This window comes from Myotis brandtii, unplaced genomic scaffold (assembly GCF_000412655.1).
Source record: "Myotis brandtii unplaced genomic scaffold, ASM41265v1 scaffold274, whole genome shotgun sequence".
Taxonomy (NCBI): domain Eukaryota; kingdom Metazoa; phylum Chordata; class Mammalia; order Chiroptera; family Vespertilionidae; genus Myotis; species Myotis brandtii.
Genome location: NW_005360425.1, coordinates 1,875,200 through 1,881,537, shown reverse-complemented (window position 1 = coordinate 1,881,537; position 6,338 = coordinate 1,875,200). Strand labels below are relative to the sequence as shown.

The 6,338-nt window shown below is 59.5% G+C and overlaps 1 protein-coding gene across 1 annotated transcript in view; it reads left to right on the top strand.

The window, feature by feature from the left end:
- Positions 1-6,338, top strand: part of COL8A2 (collagen, type VIII, alpha 2) — a 15,632-nt gene that overhangs the window by 391 nt on the left and 8,903 nt on the right. The gene's annotated exons all lie outside the window — the stretch shown is intronic.

The following is a 6,338-nucleotide window of genomic DNA, read 5'->3' as shown; positions in this document are numbered from 1 at the left end:
TGGGGAAGCCACGAAGGCCCAGGAATTTTGGCAGGCGTGGGGAGGCAGCGGGCGGCGGGTGGCGCTCCGGAAAAGGCTGCAAATGTGAACCAGAAGGCGAGGGATTGGCAGTGAAGAGGCCCTGCCTGGCCTGGCCTGGGGCCTGGGGGTGGCTGGGCCTGGGGGGACCCTTCAATGTCCAGGCCTGGTCAGAAACTCAGGGCCTCTGCTGGGAAGTGAGTGATGGCACCAGCTGAGGCCGGAGCCCGGGCAGGGAAGGGCCAGTTCCCTGGCAACCTCCTGAGGATACATTGTTGTCCTGGTCCTGCCCACTGCTGGGCCTCTTCTGGGTCATCTGCCCTCATCTAGTTCTTCCTACCTCCCTGGTCACTTAGTTGCCCCAAGATGCTCCTTCCCCAGGGGAGTTAGTTGGGTGTCTAGTCTCAGAGATTGGTAGAGGCTGGGGCCCAGGTGGTGGACCTAGTTGCCTGTGGGGAGGGAGGTCCAGCCCTGCCCCCTCCAGCCCAGAGCTGAGAACTCTGGAAGAGCCACAAAGAAAAAGGGGCCCTGTGAGCGGTCACCCTGAAGGCTTGGCTGGAAGTGGGAGGTGGGTAGTCAGAGGTCTAAAGCCAGAGCACCTACTGTGCACCTACTGTATTGAACACCTACTATGTGCCAAGCCCAGTCAGGGATGAGGTGGGGGTGTGGGGAGAGATGCCTAGGAGGAGAAGGTTTTCCCTGAGGGAGGCAGGGAAAGCTGCTTGGAGGAGGAGGCATTTGAACTGGGTCTTAAATGAGGAATAACATGTTTGCCTGGAGGAGAGAGACAGAAAGGGCAATCAGGGAGCACATGCAGGCGAAGGCAGGCAGGCGGGTACAAGGAAACACTGCGAAGTGTGGAGTGTCTGGCTGTCAGAACGCTGGGGCTCGGGTGCAGCGGGTTCCTCTCACCCCCTAAACATGGATGTTTCCCCCAGGGCGAGTCCATGGCCCTCATCCAGGCTCCAGGAACCCTGTCAGTGAAGCCCCGTTTTATCTCCAGCCAAAGTCTCTCTCGAGTCCCTGGCCCATAGGTTCCTGCCTCCTGTACACCCACCCCAGGCTCCTTGCCCTGCTGTTTGCACTGTTCTCAGTTTCAAATGTTCCACCGTCATCCCCCAGAGCCTGTTGAACTCTGACCTGTCCTTCAAGCCTCCTTCCAATGCTGCTTCCCAAAGTGAGGTCCCCTGGGGTCTGGGAGGCGAGGACATTGGGACTCTTGGTGGAAGTGAAGCCTGGTAGGGAGGCCCGCCTGTCCCACCACCTGCCCAGAGCTGAGAACTCTGGGTGATGAGGCGGCCCCAGGCAGCCCTGGCCCAGCCTGCCGCCCCCTTCCCCCCCCAGCTCCCGGATTCCAGGCAGCTCTTTGGCTTTGGAGCAGTCCTCACACCTGCACATTGAGATTTGAGGGGGTCAGAGTCTCCTATTGATCCCGCGGGACTGGACCCACAAACCCCCATGCGGACCTTGTGGGGCTGCCCAGGGGTCGTCAGGCAGGTCAGACACAGACCTGAAGGTGGCACGAGCATCGGGGCTATAGATGCTGTCTTTCCGAGGGTCCCATCAAGTGACCAACAGCTCGGGGTTTACAGAGCCTGGAACTCAGACAGGGATCTCGGTACAAGCATATAGGAGAGGACAAGAAGGACAAGCAGGGCCACAGAGGCCGGCCGACACATGGGACGGGACACAGAGGTAGGAGGCAAGACCCACCAGGAGATGTCTGATCACAGGCAGCTGGACCTGGATTTAGGGACAGAGACGGAAGGAAGGGACACAGATGGGCGTGACACCCACCCACAGGGCTCCCTTACACGTAACTGTTAGTGTGTCTCCACCCCCCACCCCGTCGTGATCTCAGGGCTTTGTGGGGCTCACCATCAGTCTCTCTCCACCCTTTTTACCCGCCTCCCATCTTAATTGATTCGCATCCTACAGAGCTTAAAGTCTGCCTCCTCCTCCAGGAAGCCCCAGGAGAATAACATGGGATTTACTGTGTTGGTATCAGGCAGCCACTGGAGAATCCAGAGCAGGCGAGGGCCCTGGCAGAGCAGAGCCAAGTGAGTCCACAGACAGGCAGCCAGAGCTGTTAGAGACGCAGATGCCGGGCCCTGCCGCACACCTGCTGAGTCAGGATCCCTGAGGGTGGTGGTGCTTAAGAACCTGTGTTTCAAAAAACTGTCTGATGCGCCCGGGCCACTGTGCCTCAGTGGTTAGAGCATTGGCCGCACACTGAAGGGTCACGGGGTTCGATTCCTGGTCAAGGGCATGTGCCTGGGTTGCAGGTTTGATCCCTGGCCCCGGTCTGGGCGCATGTGGGAAGCAACCAACTGATGTGTCTCTCTCACATCGATGCCTCTCTCTCCCCCTTCCTCCCTCTCCTCCGCTCTCTCTAAAAATCAATGGAAAAAAATGTCCTTGGGTGAGGACTCACAAAACAAACCACAGCCACCTGTCTGGTGCACACTGACATTTGAGAAGTGCTGTTGCGGTACCTACAGGATGTGTCAGGGAGAACAGAGACGCTGAGGGCGAGGGGTGGGAGACAGGCTACTGTGACAGTCCAGGGGAGGATGTAGCCATCTCATTGAACAAATCTTTATGGAGTGGCGGGGACGTGCTAGGCTCTGGGCTGCGTGTTGGGAGAGTGCAAGGTCTATATTAAGGCAGAGACTGCGGGAAGAGGAGAGGGAACAGAAGTGAGAGAAGTAGGGGAGACAGGTTGGATTGGGGGGTGAGGGTGAAGGAATGGGGCTGTCACGTGCAGTTATGCAGTTGGCTCCCGTACAGGACACCCGGGAAAGGCAGTGAGTGGGGCCTGAGTTGGCAGGAGGGAGAGCGGCCTTTTCTATTGTGCTAAGGCCTTACACCAGCTAGAGGGACTCCTGACTGCCGTGTAAGGAAGGAAGGTCAGAAGTGCCCTGGGTTTCTGGCCTGGGCACCTGGGAGTAGGGGAGAAGCAAGTAGTGATAGCAGTTTGGGTGCAGGTCTCTGAGGGCCGGCCAGGCGAACCTGCTCTGCTCATCACTGAGCACAGAGTCGGGGCTCAGGGCAGTGGTGGCAGCCCAGACAGATGGGGGAGTCCCTGATGGTGGGATGGGTGTGAGCTGCAAAGTGCAGGAGGAACATGGAGATAGGAGAGATGAGGCCGGAGCCAGAGTGGCAGATGGGAATTCCAGGAGGAACCTTCCCAGGAAGGAGGGGAGCAGGGTCCCAGGGTGAATTCAGTGCTGGAGGGAAGGAAGCACCAGGGTCAGAGGGTGGGAGTGAGCCCGAGTGGGACTGAGGGGTAAAGACATGCTTTCAAGAAGCTTGGCTGAGAAGGCTGGAAAGAGATGAGGGTGGCTGGGGGCCGGCGGAGGAGTTAGGCCTGTGCGGACATGGGCTGGAGGGGCTGGAGGCTGGGGAGGGGAGGGAGGCACCCATGGACAGCGAGAGGCCCTGAGGAAGAGGTGTGGAGGGGCCTGGGCCTTGAGCGGGAGACAGAACCTCCTTCAGCTGAGACTCGGTAAAGGAGGGCGGGAGGGCGGGGAAAGGCTCTCCAATTTCCCAAGCTGGGAGAGAGGTGGGGGCTGGGGGCTCAGGAACCCTGGAGAAGTCTGGAGCTGCCCAGTTAGGCATTTGTGGGTGGGCATCCTGCCCAGTGGGCAAGGAGGGCAGTGTCTCTGTTTCTCTCCAAGATCCATAATTCCATCCTGGTCCTGAGCAGCCCATGTGACCCTGGTCAGTTTCATCTCAGAAGTAGTCTGAGAAAAGGCCTAGAAGGCCAGGAAATTAATGTTAGGGAACTTTCACAAGGTCCTGGCCTTTGGCAGCAAGTCACCTGAGTTTTGTAAGAGTTGGAGGAGATGTTGCTTTATAGCAGGAGGAACTGAGGTTAGACTGAAGATAGAACTTCCTGGCCACCAGGGTAGCAGGACAGGGCAGCACACCTGGGGGTGCTGTCGCTCAGATCGTCTCAGTTAATCCTTTCACAGATGAGGACCCTGAGGTTCAGAGAGGTTAATTCACTTGCCCAAGATCACCAGCTGGTAAGTAGCTGTGCTTGAAGGGGCGTCCAGGGGCTGCCAGGGCCTTAGGGACTCCCAGGATGGACCCCGGAGAGGGGGAGACTGAGCAAGAAATGCTGTTCACCTGCTGAGGTGGCAGAGACAGGGCTGGAGAGAGACAGACAGAAACACAGAGAGAAATTGGTCAGGGGCAGAGACCCAGGGAGAGAGCAGAGAGCAGGCTGGGAGAGCAGCGAGACAGGAGGCACGGGGAGCAAGCGGGGCAGCCGATCCCGATCCCGCAGAAATGTCTCCACAACAGGAAGCGTCTCATAACATACCTGTGGCTTGGCCAGGCCCTGGGGCTGCCTGAGCGCTCCCCACTGCTCCCTCGGCTGCAGCGCCTGCCCGTCTGGGGTCCCGGGCTTGGAGCTGAAGGACCTGAGCAGGACGGTGGTCCGTCCACCCGCCCAGGAGGGGGCTACCAGGGCCACACCAGCCACACCTCTGCACTGTCCACTGGGAGCCCCCTCCCTCCGGCCCCCTTTATCATCTGGGCCTATGAGAGCTCATCTGTGAAATGGGGTAGGGAATATGCGGGCCTCGAAATTCCATAGGGTCACTTGGGCCCCCTCTGCTAGTCACCCCTGGGACAGGACCCTCTGAGGAGATTGGAGGAGAGGGGTCACAGTTAGCTGGTGCCCGGTCCACTCCTGCAGCCGCAAGTCGTGTGTGTGTGTGTGTGTGTGTGTGTGTGTGTGTAGTTGGGCGGGGGGTGTTGCATTCATACCACTTATTCCTGCCCGGGACCTATTCCTCCCCCACCGTGGTCTGAAAGACCCCCAGAGCACTACCCGCTCCCAGCCAGCCTCCTTGGCCGGCCCAGGAGGAGGCCCAGGCTGCCACAAAACGCTGACTTGGACAAAATGCTGTTTTACGGGGATTTGTTGAAAAGGGGGGAAATCCCCGTTAAGGACTTGCAGCTGTCCAAACACCGCGTCCACCCTGCCGCCGCCACTGCTCAATCCCCTGAATCAGCGTCTCCTTGTGCGCCCCACCTCGTGCCCCTGCCGGCCCAGCCCCTTCCCAGCTGCCCTGGCCCCTGCCTTTCTTCTGACAAGGTTACCAGAGAGGGTGATGGCTTGCCCAAGTCACCCAGCAGAAGCAGGCTGGAGCCTCCAGGCCCTCCCACCATTCCTCTCTGGAAGCACCAGGAGCTAGGGAATGAACCAGTCGTCCTTCGCGCTGCTGTTCCCTGGGCAGGCTGTTCGCAGCTGAAGTTCTTTGAGGCTGTGGGAATGTCCTGGCCTCGTCCCCTCTGGCCTGGGGCGGGGAAAGGGTGTGTGTGACAGGTATCTGTGCAGCCTGAAGAAAGGACTAAGAGTTATTGGCCTGGTCTTTAAAGTTGATGGTGAATTGAGCTCATCAAACATTTATTGAGCATCACTGTTTGCCAGCCAAATCCTGTGTTGGGCACAGAGTCGGGGGTATGTGGAGGGTAGAGAGAGTAGAGGAGTCAGAAGAGAAATAAGAACTGAGATGGGGACCCGCAGGCATCAGTGGAGTCCAGGAGGGAGCCAGGAGGTTTCCGACATCCAGGAATAAGTAGAAGGTAGGCCTGGAGCCACAGAGGCCAGAACTGCACACCGAGGCCAGAGAGCCTGGGGGAGCCTGTGTGTGTGGGGGGCAGGGGTGGCCGTGAGAAGGCGGGGGTGGGGGGCTCAGAGGTGCCCAGGCACCCTGGCTCTGATGGTGGCTGGGTGGCGGTGGGGTAGTCTGTCCCACCCGGCTGCTGCGGGGGGTGTACCATTCCAGGGCATCATGTTTGTGCAGCCCCTGAAACAGGCTCGGCACCCGTCTTCGGCCATGTACTCGCTCCCATCCCCCAACCCACACCCAGGCTGGCACGTGCCAGCCTTGCCTCTTAGAGCCGGAGTGCTCTCCTCCTCAAACCCACAGGCGACTCTCTCCGTGTGCTTCTCTTTCGGTCTGGCTCTCGCGCCCTGGCTGTTCCCTCCTCCCCGCCCTCCCTCGCGGATGTCGCAGTGTGGTTAAGAGCTCAGGTTCCTGACGGCCTCTGTTCAAATCTGGCTCCCACTCTAGACATCACCACTTCTCCGAGCCTCGGGCTCCTCGTGAGCAGGAAGAGGAGTAACAGCTCCCCTCGCCCAGGGCCCTGGTGGGAGTGAAATCTCGGGAACATGAAGTGCCTAGGCCGGTGCTGGCAGGAGGTCTCTGTGCTCAGTGGGAGCTGCCTTTTCCCCACAGACACTTCTCCTCCAGAGGAAGCACCTGCTGGGGTCCTGCCCCGCCTGGTGCAGGTTCAGGAGA